The following is a 21043-nucleotide window of genomic DNA, read 5'->3' on the forward strand; positions in this document are numbered from 1 at the left end:
AGTAAAAAAAAATTTTCTTTTTTTAAACCATTAAGAAAAAATATTTTTAAATATTAAATAAAAAAAAAAATAGATGAAGTTGCAAGGCTTGGTTTTCATTTTTTTTTTCATCAATTTATGATAAATAGAATTAGAAATAACTAAAAAGGACATTTTCTTGTCTATCAATATTATAATATTTATATCAATATGAAAATGAATTTAGAAAAATGAACCTCGGAAAATTTAAGAAAATATTTGAATTTTATATTTTAATTGAAATAATATTTTAGACAATTAAAATTGCCTTTTTTTATTTGACTTTTTTAAATATAACGACCTTTTAATAGGTCGTTTGAATTAAATATATTGCGCTTAAATATATTTTTGAACAGCCATTAAAATTATATTTCTTAGGATTTTTTTTTAGGTGGAAAATACGGATTTGATAGGAAGAATATTTAAATTTTTTAAAGGCTAAATGAAATATTGATTTATTCAAAGCAAAAAATATATATATTTTAAAATTGCAGAAATCTTATAAAGGAAATTTAAATATAAGCAAAAAAGATATTTTCCCCAGCCCAAAATACGGTTTTTGATGTTTATTAATGATTTAAGGATCCTTATTCATAAAACAAATTAAAATGGAGAGTCTAGTTTAAATTGCTTTGCTGTTCACTTTCCTGTAAGATTAATATATTATTTTCAATATTTTGAAATTTGACTATTGGAAAATTAACGAATTTTATTTTTCGCAACGAAAATGTTTTTGATAAATTTTTAATAAAATTGTACTTCTTAGCTTAGTTCTGAATGTTTGATAGTAAATTCTAACTATTTTTAAAAGTTTTCGAGCTTGAAATTAATTTGAAAAAGGATAATCGGCATCATGTTTTAATTGTTTTTCATAATGACACTTATTTAAAGTTTGAAGCTCAACTCTTTTGTTTTTATTTTATAACTGGATACAAACTCTATTTTTTTTTTTTTTTTTTTCATATTTTATAAAGATTAATGATTTTTGGAAATTTAAATAATTTTTGAGACAAAAACAATAGTGAAGGAATAAAAATAAATCTTAGATTTTTTTAAATAAATTTGAATATTTATTTAATTTCCCGAAAATTATACTAAAAAAAAAATAGGAAAATAATTGTCCAGATTTTAAAGAAATTTGTGAGCAATTTGAAACTTTTTGATTTTGAATAAATAAAATCTCCATACAATTTTCAAAAGGCAATAGGATTTAAAAAGCTTTGGGTACGTTTTTGATGTAAAATAAGGCTTACTCAAATAAGTTTGTTTAACGCAACTGGAAATCAGGATTAAAGGCATAATTTAACATTCTTAATCAAAAATTTCGAATTATTTAAATAAAAGTATTACAGTGGAATCTCGCTAACTTGAACACATACAAAACCAGGCCTGTTCAAGTTATTGGATTGTTCAAGTTACTGGAACATATAAAAAAGTCTTCGTTTTGTATGAATTCAATTTGTTTTTATAAATTAATGTAAATGACACACAACACGATTACAAAAGTAGTATCCTATATTGAGGAAATTCAAACTTCTGTTGAAATACAATTTATTTGTTCAACTTAAAGAGCTTCGAATATTTAAAATATTCAACTTATAGAGTCAGCAATAAAAAAGTTCAGCAAAATAGGATGTTCAAGTTATTGGATTGTTCAAGTTATGGTATGTTCAAGTTAGCGAAAGTCCACTGTAAATTGTTGCGCTCTTATATAGAAATACTGCATCAAGAGCGATGTGTTTGTTTCGAAAAGGATAAGAAAAACACTATTTAGTGTTACAGGTGCATCTCGATTCGGATATTTAAAAATTGTTTTAAAATACTTCAAAAACCATAGATCAATTTTTTAATTTTTTTTTTAATTTTAACACACCTGAAATATTTACTAAAATTGTATTCATAAATAATTATTTAATAGTATCTACCAATCTAAATTATGTTCAAATTTTGAAAAAACAATCGTAACACATAACGACTAGTTTGAGTTTTCATATTTTTCTTATTTTAAAAATTAGAACTAAATTTGAGTTAAAAAAAAATGACTTAGTTAGCTTTTCACGCTCCATAAACTGCTTTTTTAAACATAGCTCAGTTTGCAGCATCATAGAATTTTATTATTTTTCTCGAAATTATACTTGCTAGTATAAAAAAATAGTGTATACCAATAAAATGAAAGAAATCAAAAAACTAAGTCGTTACTGAATAAACGAAAAACTTTAAAAAATATTCAAACTTTAATTTGTTTGCATTAAAAGCAATTTTTAAAATAGTTTTTGCTCATTTTTTTTGTCATTAAATTGCTTTTATCACACAAAAATAATCATCACACTCATCTAAGGGCGTGATAAAATGAAAATAGGTTTCTAGGGCTGCTTTGTTGTGATACTTGAATGTCCATCGTCCTTCTTTTTCAATTGATCCTCAGAATGCTCCCCTTCTTGACTTGAAACTATTATTTTTGTCTTTCAATATTTTTCTTTATTCTTTTGCTACTTTATTCTTTAATAACATCAAACTAAAAAGATAAGAAAAAAAAAAAAATACAAAAATGATTACCTATCAGCACAGAGGACAGTCTATCTGACTCTATGAGAGTAAAATTCTTAACTACTTTTTTTTTTTTTAAATTGGCTAGAACAACCCTACTTTTAACATCATGAGCACTCAAAACACAACATCAAAACTATTTCAAGAGCCATCAAGTCGTCGTTGTAACATCATACATTCAAGCTAGGTTGCCTTTATGTCAGACCACGGATTCGTAATTTTCCGTTGAATTGAAATAATTTCATTGGAATTCCAGTGCAATTATTGCAATTTTTCATACCACATTCAATCTGTATCAGCTTGCTAGGTATAAAGGTATATAGAATGTGCCATCATCGTCATCCATTGTAGCCGTTACCGTCACCGTCAGTCGGTTGGTTGGTTGCCACCGACCACCACCATCATCATCTTTTCTTTTGTTTTGTTCTTATAAATCGATTCTGATGGTTATATTCTTGTCGAGTTTGAACACAATAAGATTAAAGCTTTTGTGTAAAATTGTTTCAAAAAGTACGAACAATATCCTAGAGGCAATAAAAAATGAAGAAGAAACAAAAAAAAAATGAAGTACTAAAAGGGAGTAATTTGATTTGTAATTAAAGTCCAATCGAGTCAGTTATGCTGGGCGGTGTCACTGAGTTATCTCTTTAGTAAAACTTAATGAGATCTAGTTATTTATTCTGTGTAAGATATTTTTTTTTTCTTAAACTGTTTTCCGTTTTTTATTTATATTCTTATTCAATAAAGAAAAAGAGCAAAAGTCTGAAAGGCAATTAAGAAAAGGCGTCACACTTAAATTACTGTTTTTTCATACAGAAAGAAGTACTCCAAGGACAATTGATCTATAAGAAAATACCAACAAAATGATATATTGACATAGTTAAAGCTAAAATCATCAAAAAGTACGATATTCTTCGTTTGAAAATGAAAAATCATAAAATCAAGTTCGCTGATCAGCTCTTTCTATGAAATGTGTGAAAAAACTTGTTCTGTTTCAGTTGAATTTTTTTAATTTATTTCACAACATATCTAAATCCAGCTGACGTGATCATCAGATGTTCTCCGAGCATATATTTTATTCTCACTGCCTCTAATCTTCATACAAAAAAATAATCAACAACAACAAAAAATTAACAAAAAAGTCAGAAAATCTTATTTTATAAAATAATGTGTGAATTATTATTTTTTTTATTGTTTATTTTCAGTTTGTGGAAAAATTATGATGAATAATTTTTGTTCAAACAATTGAGATTAATTTATTTAAATTAAAAAAAATTCGTGATTAAAAATAATAATTAAAAAAAAATAATCGAAAAAAATAAAATTAACGTGAAAAAAAGTGTTCAGAAAATAAAAATCAACACTGCCAAATTGATAAATTATTAAAAATAAAATAGAAACGGATACATAAATTAGATCTATTGTGTATGTGTTAATCCATCTTTCTCGAGAAGAAAAAGAGAAAAAACCATAAAAATCACACTGAATCATCTAAAAAGATTTCCTTGGAGAAATGATATTCAAAATAATATAGGTAAGTTTTTTTTTTAATTATTATTTCTTTATTATTAAAAAAAAAGTAAAATCATAATTGAATTAAAAATTCATTTAAGGTCTTTTATAATTAAATTAAAAATCATTTAGCACTTTAACACATTTATAAATTAGTGGTATTTTTTTTATATTAAACCAAAGAAGCTTAGTCACTGATTAATTATAAAAACCGACTTTGATTTTTTTATATTTATTATGTGTTTTTTTTTTCTTTCTATTCACTTAATAATATTTGCTGCCAAGAACGTCGTATATATTTTTTCAAGGTCATTTATAAACTATCAAATACATATTTATGCAAAAATGGATAAATATTGAAAATTCATTAAAGCAGCAATTACTTCTAGAGTTGTATGTATTTTTGTTGTTTTTTTCTTATTCAAATAACAAACAAAATAACTACATGAAGTTAGAAGAAGATCGAAAAAATAAAATTACTAAGTAAACAAATAATAATTTGAGGTTACTTAATTGAGAATTCGTTATGGTCGAATGCACACGTTGGGATGTTTTAATTTTTATTTGCAAGCAAAAATCTAATAAAGAAGAAGAAGAATAGATGAATTTCTAGCATAAAGATTTTGATGAAATGTTTTTGAGTTGATTTTAATTTTGATTTATGTGGGAGGAAGATTATCGTTTTTTTTTTTATTAAATATCTTCTGAAGCTTAAAAATTTATCGCAAAGTATTTTTTAATGATTTTTCTAGACTATTAACACAATGAAAGACAATTTGCATCCGGGTTTTGTGGATTGGATATTTAATTACTTTGATTTTTAATCTTTTGACAAAAATATAAAAATAACAGTCCAAGTTTTTTCTAGAATTATTTGGAAAAGCAAACACGAAACGAGTAAATAATATGAGTTCAATATTGAATTGAATATTATCAAAGTTCGAAGCTCAGCTCTTTTGTTTAAAAACTTATGTTCAAACCCATTGCGAGAAACAATTTTTATTAAGAATTTTAATATAAAATAGCTCTCTTAAGGTGCTTTGAAATTTGTGCTTAGCGTTAAAAAGCCATATTTCTTTTTTTAAAGATCATCATTTCTTTTAAAAAATATTTTCTATTCAATCCATAGCATGTGTTTGCTGTTAACAAGTTAATTCAAAAATTTCTCCATTTCAATGACATAACACTTCAAGTCATCTATTTTTTTTTTTTTTGCTGTCCTATCATTTCCACAAAAGTATTGCACCATTTACAGTCAAAACAACTCTTTGTACCCTGTTCTACCATTTAAAGCAGTTACCACTTTACAGCCAAGAGTGGTATTTAACTATAAAAAAAAGTAGCACTTTCAGATCTTAACCATACACATACGAGTCATATATATAAATAAAAGCCATAAACATCATCATGATCACCATCATCATCATCACCACTTTGAAATGCAACCACCTTGTCCAACCATATTTGGGATGTTCCATTTGACATCCTTACGGTTTGGTTTTATAAAGATTATCACCATCACTCTGTGAGTTGTTCGCACAACATTACCGACTCACTTTGAGTGAATTGACTGTTATTTTATGAGTGTGCAGACTTTCCATGGTCATCTAGATTTTTCCATCAGTTTCGATAATTTTTTAATGACATGATTTCAAATTACCGTTGAACTGAATATCAAAATATGGTCAAAACCTCCCTCAATATCTTAAGTAAGTGACTCTGTCACATTATCATACTTCAGAGGTTGGTTGAAGTATATTTTGCCGTTTTGAAGTGAAAGCTGTTGGACCACGTTTGGTGTTTTTTAGAGTAGGCGAAATGAAGTGATTTTGGAAACTTGTCAAGCTGGATGATGATGAAAAAAAATTTAATGCTTGTGAAAATGTGTGTTTTTTGTTTCTTTTCTTCCTGATAGTTATGTGTCATGCGGACATATTTAATATTTTTTATATGGAATTCAACGTGGGTTGTGTGTTAAGACCCCCGTTTCCGGTTTAAGCAAAATACATAAATTCTCTGTGTTATATGAGTGAATGTAGGACTAAGCTTCCATCCACCAAAGATATAAAACATCCATATGAGTGATCTGTTATAAGGTGTGGCAGAAAACAGAAATTAAGGGTGCGGAATGGTGTTTTCGGTAAAGTGAAACAAATTCATTATTCTGAGACATGTTGTGTCGAATTATGATTGAATTGTGTTGCAAAATAATTCATAATAATTTTTTTTTCTTGTATCTTGTCATGTCTTTTTTGTTGAATTTGAAGGATGTGACATAAAGCGCTTTGTGTGGTATTAAACAAAAATAATACTATTGAAGGCTGTGATATATGATTTGCATATAAATACAAACAGTTTTTTTTTTTCAATTAAAAAATTGCATCAAGGTTTGTATCCGGGTTAATAGTGTGTTCTTCACTTTTGTGTTTTTGTTGTTGATTTCAAGGAATTTTAAATCATAAGTCATTGTGGTTAATATTTCTAAGATAATTAATAAAGAAATAATTCATGGTCTTAAGAAACTGCATTGAAATATTAAAAAATACTCTTTTGCTATTGTATTAGGTCTTAGACTTATGATTGATTAATTTAAGAGGTGATACTGCCTTAAACTTAATTGTTGGTGATCAGTTTTTTTTTTTTAATTAGAACTAAATCAGTTATCAATGTGTTATACAATTTTAAATATTCAAGCAATTTTTGTTTTTAAGCCCATATAGGCGTTAAAGTGAAATAAATTCGACTCATAAGACAGATTTTGTTTTTAATAAAAAAAAAAGAAAATACGATTTTATGACAGATTTGCAACCAGAAAAAAATTCTTTCCCAAATTTATTGGAATTTCTAGGTATTGCTAAAACAAATAGAGGTTGTCAACCATTACAACACCAGCCACTAAATAACATTCGTTTTTTATCACCGTCTCTAATAAAATTGTTAAATGCAATATGTATGTATGAACCTTACTTTTTTAAACAAAAGAGCTGAGTTTCGAACTTGGATTACATAAAAAATCAACGTTAAATATAAATATCGACTCTTTCTGTGTTTTATTATTCTAGGATAAGCCTAATTCTAAGATCCATTTAATATTAAAAAAAAAGTTTGAGCAAGCCTTGTTGTAAATTTTTTTAACCAACAAACACGATCTCTTATATTATTGTTATTTGGGCTTAAATGATCAATTCCTTAGATGCAATCAATTAAAAAAAAAAATTATATAATATTCTACCCAACGTTTAGCTAGTCCTTTCCAGCTTATTCAGGGGTTAATTTGTATTATTTTTTTGAATTTTTAAAATAATAACAAACACATTACTAATTAACACTACTTATTAGACAATAAAATTTAAGCCTATCATTTCTTATCACAGATCAATTGTTTTTACTTATTTTCATAATATCCACCGTTTTTCCAATTAATTCAACAATAAAATGTTTAAAAAATATTTTGGTAAAAGTAAATCTTTTTCATTAAACGTTAAAGTAAACCTTTTTTCAAGTTTTAAGCTGAACTCTTTTGTTTAGATATCTAAGTTTATTTTTAAGGACATTTTTTTTTAATTGTCGACAAGTGAATTAAGAAAGAAGTTGTTTTTAAGGAGTTTTGGACATCAAAGTTTAACCTTAGATTAGAAACGATCAAAAAAGACTGGCTTAAAAAAAAAGCAGTTCGCTAATATTAGATTTTGTGAAAATCGTAGAAAACTCAGAAGTTTACGGAATACGAATGTTCCTGCAAAAGAAAAATTCTAACAAAGACTTAAGAATCCTTAGTTATACGTTAAACGTAACGTAACGTAATGTAATGCACAGAACGTAACGTAACGCAACTTAAGGTGACGTTACGTAACTTAATAAATTTTTCGTATTTTCAAAAAAACGTCACGTATTGCAAAAACGAAACAAAAATACTGTTTATTACCCTTGAACTGGCCAAAAACTTTTTGGTAGTGAAGAATTTGGAAGGGAGTTGAAAAAAAGAGGGGTACAATTTGTTTTAGCTTTACAACAAAAACGAAAACCCTTTAAATTTTCGTTTAATTTGATAGAATGTTGTACACACATGATTTAGAGTTTCTACTTCAACTCTTTTGTTTATTTACTGTACCCATATGCTACTTCATCTAATTTGATATTGGAATCCAATTAACCATTATTTAATGGCTCGATTCCTCACACATGAATTTAAATTGAATCATAAAATGCAAGCAATTTTTTCCAAACCGTTAAACTAGCTCGTTTAAGCTTGTTAGCCAAACTTGTTTGTTACTTTCAAATTACATCTTTATAATTTCTTAGATGATAATATGTTTCAATTTACTATCGGTTATACGTCTCCTCCATGAAAAATTTAAACCCAATTCCTTTCTTCAACACAAAAATATGATATACCGCCGGATTAACTGATCTCAATAATTTGTGACTCATGATCACAGTGGCTAGTTCACTTGAACACCCAAACATTGCACAAAAAAAAAAAAAAAAAAAAACACCGGCTCAATGGGATTAATATTATACACAGATATCCAAGAGATGGAACAAATATAAATCCAAAGTCATGAAGCAACAAAAAAGTATAAAAACAAAAACAAATTCACATAGGTATAAAATAAAGTCGGCTTTAAAGTCGAGAGAAAAAGTTGTTATTTTGAAAGTTATTGAACACTCCATTAAACCTGTCCGATCGGGTATAGGGTGTGTACGTTCACTTACAATAATGAATACAGCCCCTTGTATGGTTTTGTTTTATTTTTTATTTTTTTTCAAGAAGTTGCAAGCTATATGCTCTGCACCAGGCACACTACCAAAGCTGCTAGTTGCAGATTGCTACAGCTTTAGCTCCTTTAAGAAGTAAAGGTTGTATTACGTTTCCCAGGTGTCGAGGTATCTATAGACCAACGATGGCGACGGAGGTATAGTATATTTCTGCTTAAATACCCTCCGCGTATATAATGATTATTACAGTTATTATTTTGTTTTTTTTTTTGTTGCTAATAATAGCCAAAGTCGGTTAATCACAAAAGAATATCCAATACACGATTTTATATTCCTTCAATGATGAATAATCCACTGGAGAATCTTAAGATACACGATTAAAGTAGTATTTTTGCAACTTTGTGATCAAGACAGTGGATTAGCCTTTGATATCAAGATCCGAAGATTTCTCACAATCCTTCATCGCGGGTTCTTAATTGATTTATTCGATGTAAGTTGCGAGAAAGATGTACATCTTCTGTCTTACAACGTGATAAAATAAATCATCTTCCGGTTCACCTTTCTATTTTTAAGTCAACCTGTGTCTTCTTTTCGAACCACATTTTAGTTTTGTAACATCTAAACACAACGACACTTCTTTGGAAGATTTATTTATTTACCTTTAACTTTTCTCTGAGAAACTCTGCCAAGCATGAAGTAATCAAGAACAATCTAAACCATCATCAACATTGTTAGAGAGATGCTCAAGTAGCACAAAAGTCTAAAATACACCAAAATATTTGGTGTATTTTTTGCACTTTCGTGATATGCATTTTGAATATAAAAAATACACCATTTTCTCGTATATAATAAACTCCGGTGGTTAAAAAAATATACCGATTTTGGTGTATAAATGGCACTAGTGGTATATTAAATGATCTGGTTTTTGGTGAAAATTATCCCTTTGAAATTGAAGAATACACAATAAATCTACGGATAAAATACACCATTTAAATTATTCTGATTTAAAATTTGAACCAAAGTTTATTTTTTACCTCAAACAGTGTGATGAATTCTAATTCACACCATTTGTTATGAAATAAATGTAAATGAATTTTTATTCACTTTCATAATATTGCCATAAGAAACTAATGGTTAAATATGAATTTGTTTGCCTAATTTTAAAACGAAACACATTCTGTCTACTAATTTTACATACTAACCCCTCTAAAAATCGAGCGCCTCAAAAATATCAGTGAATTAATGATTTTTTTGTTCGATTTTAAAAATCAGTTTTTCAAAAATTTTATTTTTTTTTGTTGTTTTTACATTTTTTTTAGAAGAGTTCTTTTATAATATAATAAACCGCATAGAAAAAACCAAATTGCGGGATAATTAGGTCGATAAATATACTATTATAGAAAACTAATTAATTGCTGTCTACTTTTTTTAAATGGCGGCCATTGAAAAATATGTCGTCTCCTACTTATGCATTCTGGTGAATTTTATGTCCACAGGGTGTGCTTTCTACACCAAAGAGAGTTTACAAAATGTACCGTTTTGGTTGATTTCAGAATCGAATAATTTTATACACCATTAATGGTATATTATAAAAACAACTGAATATCGGTGTATTTTTTGCACGGAATCTTAAAAAAATGTTGAAATTTTTTACAGAAAAGACAGTGGTATAATTTTTATACCACTAATTTTGAGAAATACACCATATTTTTTCAATTTCCTCAATTTTACACCAAAATTAATGAATTTACACCAATTTATACACCAGTGTGCTACTTGAGTGGCTTCAAAGAGTTAACTTTTGTAACGATTAAAGTTGGGAAATGTTACCTACCCAAAACCCAAAACCGTTGTTGTTGGATTGTTTTTATTTTGTAAGCATAACAACACACCAATTTATATTTGTCTATTAATTACTCAAGTTGATGGAAGTCTTTGTATAAGATGGGTGGATAGGTTATTTGGTAATTGTAACTGTTCAACGAATATAAAAACTAAAACAAACAGGAAGAAATAAAAACAGAAAAACCCATGAAACCATGATCAGCGACGACGAAGAGATTTTATTTTAATGGGGTTTCATCTTGTAGAAGACCACTGATGATAAAGGAACGAAAAAAAGACTTTAATTTGAACCCTGAAACTTATTGACACCAATTTAATGACTAATGAATGATCTAATGTCTTCAGGGGATAGTGACCTTTCCGCAAGGAATAGTCAACTTTTATTCACATTCACAAGTCTAGTCGAGTCGAATTGTTCACAAACTGGTTTGAAAAGATATAAACTTGCTTTACCCACACACCAAAGTCTTGAGCAAAAAAATAAAAACACAAAAAGGTTAGCAAGAGGTCGGATTTAGATTCAGAAATTCAGGTGGGAAAAGACGGGTGGTGCAAAGAAGTTTAAGTAGCATTGCACTTTGAATGAGTTAGTAGTCTTTTTGACGCCTTCGGATATCATTTTTTTGTTTTGTATAAATTTGAATTCTATTCTTTCATTTTTTTTTCTTGTTTTTTTTCTGTTTAAGATCCGGCTCGTTGAATTCAAATTATTGCACTTGAAAATGTGTATCGAAGGTAGTCATAATGATATTCAAATTTAGGAAACCTATAATCAAGTCAGAAAACAAAAAAAAAGCCTCCAAGACACATATGAATAAAAAAAATAAAGTAGGTATAAAGCGCATATTAAATTTATAATTCATTTCTAATTGCTTTCATGTGTAATCTTTTATATATTTTTTTTTAGCTTTTAGGAAGGTGTTAAACATATGACCTTGATGTTTCTTTGGCAAATTGCCCATGAAAAAATTTTGTGGTTGGTGTTTTTTTGTTGTGATATGCGTTATTAAGTTTGATAAATTACAATATCGATCAGATTTATTGTCATTGTTTAATATTTAGTGAGAAGGAGAAGGGGGAAATGTTATTTAATATAAGTAGCAATAATTTGGACAAATTAATTTGATCTTGACCTGTTTTTCGTATTTTAGAATGTTTTCATGAGGAAGTCTTAAGACCTCATCATTTAATTTTTGATAAAACGTGTTAATTGATGTATTAGTAGAGCGTGAAAGGAAATTGTGTAAATGAAAAGATTGAAGTTTTTTTTCTGTTTTAATTGTTCATAATTTTTTTTTTTGTAATTTCGGACCCCTTCCTTGTCCCAATTTCATTCAAATTTATATATACAAGGTTTTCAAATATTATTGCTTTAAATCTGTATGATTTTACCTAATTTTCGTTTCAATTATTTAGTTTTCTACCCAACAAACAGTTGGAAATTATTGATTTCTAAATAAACAAAAGAGCTGACATACGAACTTTTTTGAGGTATTACCTTTTAGAATAAGAAAAAATCTATAGAAAGTCTTGCACTCTATATTTCTTATTTGAGTAAGTGTGCTTAATGATGATAAATTTCATTGATTTTGTGCCAAACGAAAGATTTGAGGTGCAAACTTTTTTTTTTACAATTTTGTACTTTAATTTTGCAGAGCAAAACAAGTTAAATATTATAACATTTGATTATATATTTTTTTTTTCGACACCAAACAAGTATTTTTGTTGGATAGATAAAGTTTCTCAAAATTAAAAAAATAAATGAAAGATCTGAGATACAAACCTCAAAGTCATCCAACCGTACTAATTTTGTAAGGACTTAATTTTCTAGTTAAATCTTAAAATAAAAATAGACCAACTCACATTATTCCTATCTCTCGTTTAAACTTAAGATTATATTCAATCACTAATTTACTAAACATCTGCACATAATCAACAGGTTAAAAATTTAGGCCTAAAAATAACAAAAAATCTTATCGATGCAAATTCATCCAATCATGAAAAATGACCATTATTAATCTCTCTCTCTTCTTTGGCTCTCATATATGATCCTTTATTATACAGAAAAATATATATACACTATAAAATGGTATGCACTTAAATAATTGAATAAAAAATGCAAATTTTCTGTCTACATCAAAATTTCCATAATATCAAAAAGCCAGTCAGTGCAAAGAATCATAAAAAAAAAAAAATAAACTCAAAACTACCAGGTAGATATTTTAGTACCCTGAAGTGTAGAAGAGTAAAGTATACAAGAAAAAATGTCTGTATAAAAGAATTTCCATTCATTAAATGCAATCACCATCATTAAGAGGTTTGTCGCTCAACTCTTTTGATTTTATATAAAAGCACATGAATTTGTTCTTCTTTTTTTTTTTTCTTAGTTAAATAAAAATAAAATAATAATGATAATGTGTAATAACACAAAATTGAATTTATATTTTTTTATTATTGCCAAGAGGGTTTTTATTTCTTCTTCCTTCAAATAAAAGTGGATAGAGGCCGACATAGAACGAAGAAAATGTGTACTTTGCTTTTTTGATATCTTAAGTGCTTTAGTAAACTAAGAAAAATCCACTTGAAGGAAAATTCTTTTCCGGGTTTTCTTCTTTTCTATGTGTTTGTTGCTGTCTGTGATGAGAGGAATGAAAAAATGTATATGATGAAGAACAAACCCATTAAAGGTTACCATATAATGTGTGAAAACGAATAGAAGAAGTAACCTACTCGTAATATTTTTTTTTCCTTTTAACTCTTCACACATAGGAAGGTATATGTTTTTTTTTTATTTTTTTATGGAAGACCGAGAGACAGGTTTTTGGTTAACTGGTATAACAACCTGTGCAAAGATGACTTGTTAATATGAAGATATATATTTATTCATGGGTTCTTATAAGTTAGAATCTTCATAATTTTATGAGCGCAACTTCTCTGTTAGAAATATTTTTGTAGGTCATCATAATCGAAAGATAAAGGGTTTTAAATTACAAATAGATTAAATTGGAAATGCTGACAAAATAAATTGTCTCAATTAATTTTTGTCAGATTTAAAGTTTTTGTCTCTTATATCTTTTTAATAAAGTGTGTAGATTTTAATAAAAAAGATTTAAGAGATGAAGTTGAGTCTTTTTAATTTCATCTTTTTTAAGTTTTCTGCTTTAGACTGAAATTTTATTAAGTTTCAATTTGGTTTTTATTTATTACTCCCAATTAAACTAAACCCTTTTTTCATTTGTCTGATTCGTTGATTGCATTTATATCCTTAACAGCTAATTTATCTAAAGTGCCAGACGATTAAAATGTTAACGACCTTCTTTTAGTTCTTTTAATTTGTTCCTTTTTTCTTTTTTGTGATTTAAATTAATGTTGAATTTATGCAGTAGCTCTTGTCTGACACTTTTCGATGGTTTAAAGTGAGAGGATGTATTGATTGATTATGGTAATTATTCAATTAGTCGAATAACATGACAGAAAGGATTTATGGGAATTGCACATTTAACCAGTGTTTTTTTTTAGGCTATAAAATGAAAGTTCCTACAGATAAGATCTAGTCTTTCAAAAATTCTATGAAGTTCTTTAAACACTTAAGCAGATAAGCACATTATTTTAATTAAAAATATAATTTTAACAAAATTTTAAAGAAGTTTGGAATAATTTTGTCCGGAATGATTTCTACCAAATTCACTTTATATTTTCTGAACCACCCTAATGTGTACCACTAGTTCTTATTTAATATGCAAGATTAAAAATTATTAAACATTGAGTGCAGTTACTTCAAATGAAATCAAATACTAAAATCAAGTTCGTATCTCAGCTCTTTTGTTTATGAACAAAATTAATCTTTTCATTCATTATTTTTGCTTTTTTCTTTTCAAAATTTTATTTTTTTCATCGAATGTATTCAATTTTGTATCTCTCTTAGTCATAAAGTCTACCGAACTTGGACCAATTCTTAAATACAAAATAATTTATTCTTAAAAGAAAAAAAAAATTGTCAAGTTGAATTGATTAATTTATTTCTTTTGTCCCACGAGTAGAAAGATGTTTGTATCTCTTTTAAAAATAACCTTATATATATAAATATATTTCTATCAATGGTTAACTGTTCTGTTTGGTTATTTATTTGCATATATCCATCAATGTCTGTTCACAAGAAAAAGATTTAGGTCATTCTACGTGTAGATGAGATCATACTTCTTAACGAGTCATTATTCTCTATTTTCATTATAGACTTGGATAAATGCCAGTTGAAATTAATGTTAGATACAAAACAAATAAAAACAAACAAAAAATAATAATTTAAAAAAAAATATTATAAATAAAATGTTTTAGTCTGTAACTAACCTAAAGACCTACTTAATTTTTTTTTTTTTATACATTCGATGACTCAATTGATGATTTAAAATAAAAAACAAAAATGATGATATCATTTTCAAGTTAAATTATATAAATAAATATAAATTAATAGAAGCAATCAACCTTTACCAAAGGGGTATTTCAAGTTTCATTGATTTTGTTTATGTGTGTTTGAAGTCAATAAGAAGTCATCAAATGCCAAAAAATCAAATAAGTAATGACCTTCAAAATAATTCAAACATCTTTGTTCAAGGTGAGCCTCGCTGCAAAATGTTTTAATCAGCAGAAATATTTATATGTTTGTAAATTAAGAAGTTAAAAATTTGATAAAATTTTGTTGTATATGTAAACAAATCAGCTAAACAAGTTTCGGTGTTCGCACAAAAATGTTTTAATGAAATAAATATTAACTATGAAAAAAGGTAAGACTTCGTTTATTTTAAATATAAAGATTTATGGTTCAGAATTTGAAAAAAGATCTACTATATTTTTAGAAAAGCTCTTCTTTAAGAAGTAGATTGAATATAAGAATATAGGTTTTGTGGGCATGAGGGTGTATGTTAAGACCCATAGATTACTCCAAAGAATTCATTTTTAAGAAGTTCTTTGTTCTTCTGAGTTACAAAAAAATTTACCTACAGATTACAAATTTGGGACATTAGGACCCCACAGAACATTCTTCGATTTAAAAAAAAAACTCTCTGGTCATAGTTTCTATTTGTGACTTCCGAGCCAACTGGATTTCTCTCCATATTAAAAAACAAAAATTTTCTCATTATGACCCCACATAATATTGGATAGAGTTATCCTTTGAGTAGCTCTTTGGACATAGGTTCAACTTATGCGTTTCCGACCGGAGGTCTTTCAAACATGCTTGCTGTGGACACACGAGCTTCCTTTAGGACCCCACATACCATTTTTAAATTCATTTTCAAGAAGCTATTTAGTCATAAGTTCTCCTCGTGAGTTGTAAGTTCATTTCTCTCTACGATTTGTAGTGGTGACATAAAGGTTTCCATTAGGACCCCAAAGACCATTCTTGGATTTAATCTTTAAGAAGCTCTTAGGTTCTCTTGGTGAGTTCCAACCACATTTCTCTCTATATTGCATAGTGATGACATATTGGTTTCCATTAGGACCCTACAAATAATTCTTATGATTCATCTTCAAGAATCTCTTTGGTTAAAGGCTATCCTTGTGAGGTCCAACTAATCCAAACGGATTTTTCTTCGTATTGCGAGGTGAAAAGTTCCCATTAGGACCCCACAGCTTTTGCAACAATAATTTACAATTAAGAGGTTCAATAGATTTATTTAGTCATTTTTATAAATGACCTCTAATTTTTAGCACAATGTCTTCAATCTTGATTGAATGTTGTTTAAATGCAATGAACACCATATTTACATCCTTGAGCTTTTGTTAAACAAAACACTTTACCTCATTGCGAAAACTTAACATCACTTTTAAACCAAAATTTAAGTATTTATTTTTGTTTTTATGACCAAGACCTTGCATTTTAACAATATTTCAAATTGAAAAAGTACAAAAAATCCTCTATAGATCATTTAAACTGAAGAAGAATGAAATAATATATAAAATTCAAGGCACATCATGCACAACCACGAACCACTCACTCATCCGATAAATAAAACAAAAAAAAAACAATGTTTCACTTTGTAAATTGCACACAAATAATTTACCCAAGATTTTCACATAAATTATTGGACTTTTATTTGTGTGAAACACATAAAATATAAAAATTTACAACTCAAAAAAAACATGACCTCAGCAAAAAAATGTTGTCTTTCTCTACATTTTAAGAAAAGACACGTCTTCAGAATACAAATCTCTACATTTCCTTATCCAAAAAGTCTCTCATTATAATTTTTTGTTTTGTAGGTCAACAATTGCTCATTCATAGATCTAACAATAAATCCATCCTTTATAGTCTTCATAAAAAAAAGTACAAAACAAAAAAAAAAAAAAAATAAAAACAAATTGACAACTGACATCATAATCTATCATCATCGATACAAAAAGATACATAGACACGTAGACACATCGATTGAATATAAGATCGAAACAAAAACAAGAAAAAATAAAACACAAACGAAAAAAAAACTAAGAAAAACCGCCAAACTGTCAACTTAACTTATTACAGATTTCTTCAAAATTCCACTGTTCATTTGCATTCAAAGTGAAGTATATCTCTTTTTTCTCAAATACATTTACACTTTACTCTCCTAAACAATTCATCAGCCAGTATATTGTAGTTGTGGGTCCAGTTATAAACGAAAAAAACAAAGTGATGTCATAGATATTTTCGGTGAACGTTGTGTGCATTTGGATTAGCAGTAAAATTTTGCCATAATATAAGTGTTTTGCTCTTTCTATCTATGTATCTTTTTTGTTTGTATTGATCGAGATAGATCAGTGATGATAGCTTGCAGGGGGCGAAAGGGGGTTCACTTCAATTAGATTTCAACTGACGTTTTGCTGCACACACCACGTTCGTCGGTATCTATCTGTGATTTGCAGTTTTAAAGGAAATAAACAATAAAAAAAAAAAAACTTGAAGGCGGCTATAATAGATGTTGAAGATACGAAAATCGGTGAGCGCCACCAGCACCAATACCACCAACCAACATCGTCGCGTCAAGTCGGTGGAATTATTTCACAAAACAAGACAAAACGAAAAAAAAAACCACGGCGGCTCAAAGTCGACTGTCTTATAACAATCGGCATGCGTAGGCATTGTGTATTCGCCCATCTAATACAAACTTATTGTATCTGTATGTGAATATAAAAACGTCTTAGATACTTTAGCACAGGTATAACACTTTCAGACAGAAAAAAAGAGTTATACCTGTTTTTTGTAAGAAATCACTTTTTTTCAGCTGATTTCGTTGGATGAACTTCAAGTCGATCAGTTGATTCAAAATCGTTCGTCGTTAGTTCGTTCAGTTGTGTCGTTTCGAGTTGTCGTCGTCGGTCGTTTATTGTGTGCTGCTACGGTGCACGCTTAAATCGATTGTAGCTTTTTAAAAGCCATTAGAAAAAAGTACAAAAAAAAAACAGCTGCAGATTGATTTTAATTGTTTTGGCTTTAGCTACTTGATCGTTCGGCTCTCGTTCGCTATTCTGTTGTAATTTTGTGTTTTTTTTTCTCTCTCAATTTTTGTATATTTGTTTTTCAATATTTGAAGTTGAGTAATTAAGTGGAATTGCTGTGCAAACCAGCTGTGTAGTTTAGAGCTCATCAGGCGTTTGGTTTGCATGTGGCGCTCTAAGTTTTTTTTTGTTGTGTGTTTTATTTTTTGATCCAATTGTAATCGGGTGTATTAGAGTGTGCTAATCGTAAAGCCATATTAAAAAATACACACATGCTGGTTTTCAAAAGTTTTAATAGAAAGTGCAAATGTTCGAGTTTGCTGATGATAAATATATAAAAAAAATTGTTAAGTAAGTAGGACAACGTGATGGGAATTTTTTATTTGATTTGTTTGGTTTTTCTTTTGCTCTTTTTGCAAACAAAACAATTTTCCTGCTAATCGAAGTGGAATGATATATTTAGTTTGTTTGTGATGCTTATTTTGCATTTAAAATGCTATTTGTAATCCAATCTGATGCTTTTTAAAATAAAAATTGAAAAAAAAAACTTTGCATGTCAACTCTTTTGTTTTTTCTTTTTTAATCTTGATTTTGATGATTTCATTGAATATATGTCATTGAAAAATATCATTCAATAATAAGGTTATGAGATTTGGCAAAAAAATATCGATAAATAGAAAAACAAACAAAAAAAAAAACACGTTTGCATGTCAAATCTTTTGTTTTCAACGTTTTTTTGTGGTTTGAGGTGTTTTTATTTTTTTAAAAATTTTTTTCGATAAAAAAAAAAAACAAAAAATAGAGTTTTTTGCTATTAAAACAAAAGTGGCATATTTGAGCATCTAAATGGAAAATTAATGTATGTGCAAAAAAAAAGTTCGCATGTCAGTTCTTTTGTATTCACATAGAAAAACATCATAGAATTGCTTAAATGATTCGTAACCTTTTGTTTGTGTTTTTTTTTATGTTTTAAATAATTTTAATTAAGATTCAATGCGTTTAAAATAGCAATCAATCAATATAGAAAGAAAAAAAAATATTTATAATGCAATAGATCAACTTTTTGCGTGTTTGTGATGAATTTTTTAATTTTTTTTTTTTCAAAATCAAGATTAAACATTGGAATTTTGATTCATGCTTACAATTTAATGTGCGTGTAAATGGATAGAAATTATTGCGTGAGGTCGATAAGCTTTTGGTTACAAATGGTTGATTTTAATTAAAAAATGTATCAATGTAAGCTGGGTAAGAAAGCGAATGAAATTGCAAATTTTTAATGAATTTTAAAGATCCCTTAGGCATTCAACCTTAAATACAAAATCCATAGATCTTTTTCTTAATTTTCTTATTTTAATTAAAATCATTTAAATGATTTTGTAATTGTAGTTAAATTATATGTTTCTCTTTAACCACAAAAACTTTGAAAATACGCCTTCTTAAAATAAATGAAATCATTTATTATTAAAGGGAAATGTTCAATTAATTTTTGGTCAGTTACCCTTAAATTAAAAAAAAAAAAGGAATGAGTTATATTTTTGAACATTTTTCTCATAGATCATAAGAATAGTAGTTTAGTTACATTTGATTGATTTTTGTAACCGCTTTAGGGCACAAAACCTAAATCTTTTTTTGTATACGCCCTCACAATGAAAGTATTGTACCTATAGCCCCAGGTTAAAAACTCATCAATATAATATTAATTTTCAAAACGATTCCATTTAATTTAAAGGAACCAAAATACATTTTGGTTACAACAACCAATGAGAATTTGAAGAAGGGTCTTTAATTTATAAGTTTTTAGTTCTTTAGACATTATTTTCTGTAAAGAAATTGACTTTCAAAAAAAAAAAGTTCGTACATCAACTCTTTTGATTTAATTTTTTCTTGATTTAAATGTGTGCATTTATGATTCTAAATGAATGTGTACCAAAAAATAATATAGATTCACTTAAAGACCAATATTTTTTTGTAATACAAATTTGTATAAAAGTGAGTCCAATAACAATATGTTTCAGTAATTAAACTTAAAATGCATGAGGCAAAGTTTTGCCATCTTCTCTTTCTCAGCTGATGCTTTCAAATAGAATAAACATTGTCCTATGCAATGCATAAATTATATAACCAAGACAGAAGGTGTTTGATATTGCGAAAAGTATGGAATAGAATTGAGTCAAAATGTAGTCTTTGAAACCTTCAAAATCTCAATAAATTTAAGAATATAAGTCATAATTATGTAGGAAAATAACACATAAATAAGAGTTAACCCAACAAAGTGGCAAAAGGTTAAATTTTTCGAAGAAAATCTGAAAATTCAATTAATTTCTGAAAAACATTCATACCAAAAGTTAGCACCATCAATAGATCGCTTATGCAGTTGAAATTCCCTTTTTGGATTTTTCATTATTATTTTTTGTTTTCAAAGTGATTAAGATTTTACAATTTCCTTTCATTGTAAAGTTTTTAGAAAGTTTTCTTCCCGCCAGACATTCAAATCTCCAATTTTTTGTTGTCTGCTGAAAAATGTAATTAATGAAAACATAAAGAAGAAGACAAATGACGTCCTACACCTACAATATGCACCCACGTTTTATTGCGCTCGTGCTCCGTTGGTGTTACTCGTGGTTAACATTTGACTTCTTCAACCAAATAAAAAAAAAAATTGTGAAATTAATTGGAATTGTGAAATCTTCATTCATACCAATTGACCGCAATAGTATTTATATATGGTTGGTCACTTTTGTGCAGCTTTTTATACATGTTGCTTATTTGTGGTGTCTGTTTAATTCAAAGATATACAACACAATCCAACTCATTCACGAACTGTGTTTTTTTTTTTCTTTTTATAGTAAATTTTGTCAGCCCCCGTATAAATTCATCGGATGCAACTTGTCGACTTTATGAGAGTTGACGTTTCTCTTAATTAATGCAGATA

At 27.7% G+C, this 21043-nt stretch overlaps 1 protein-coding gene across 1 annotated transcript in view; it reads left to right on the top strand.

Annotated features, from left to right (window-relative positions):
• The first annotated feature begins 3918 nt into the window (after positions 1-3918).
• LOC129906152 (uncharacterized) overlaps positions 3919-21043 on the top strand; it is a 174548-nt gene continuing 157423 nt past the window's right edge. The window contains exon 1 of the mRNA XM_055981804.1: positions 3919-4099. The gene's annotated coding sequence lies outside the window, so the exon portion shown is untranslated. The remainder of the gene's footprint in view (positions 4100-21043) is intronic.

Source organism: Episyrphus balteatus, chromosome 1 (assembly GCF_945859705.1).
Source record: "Episyrphus balteatus chromosome 1, idEpiBalt1.1, whole genome shotgun sequence".
Classification (NCBI taxonomy): Eukaryota; Metazoa; Arthropoda; class Insecta; order Diptera; family Syrphidae; genus Episyrphus; species Episyrphus balteatus.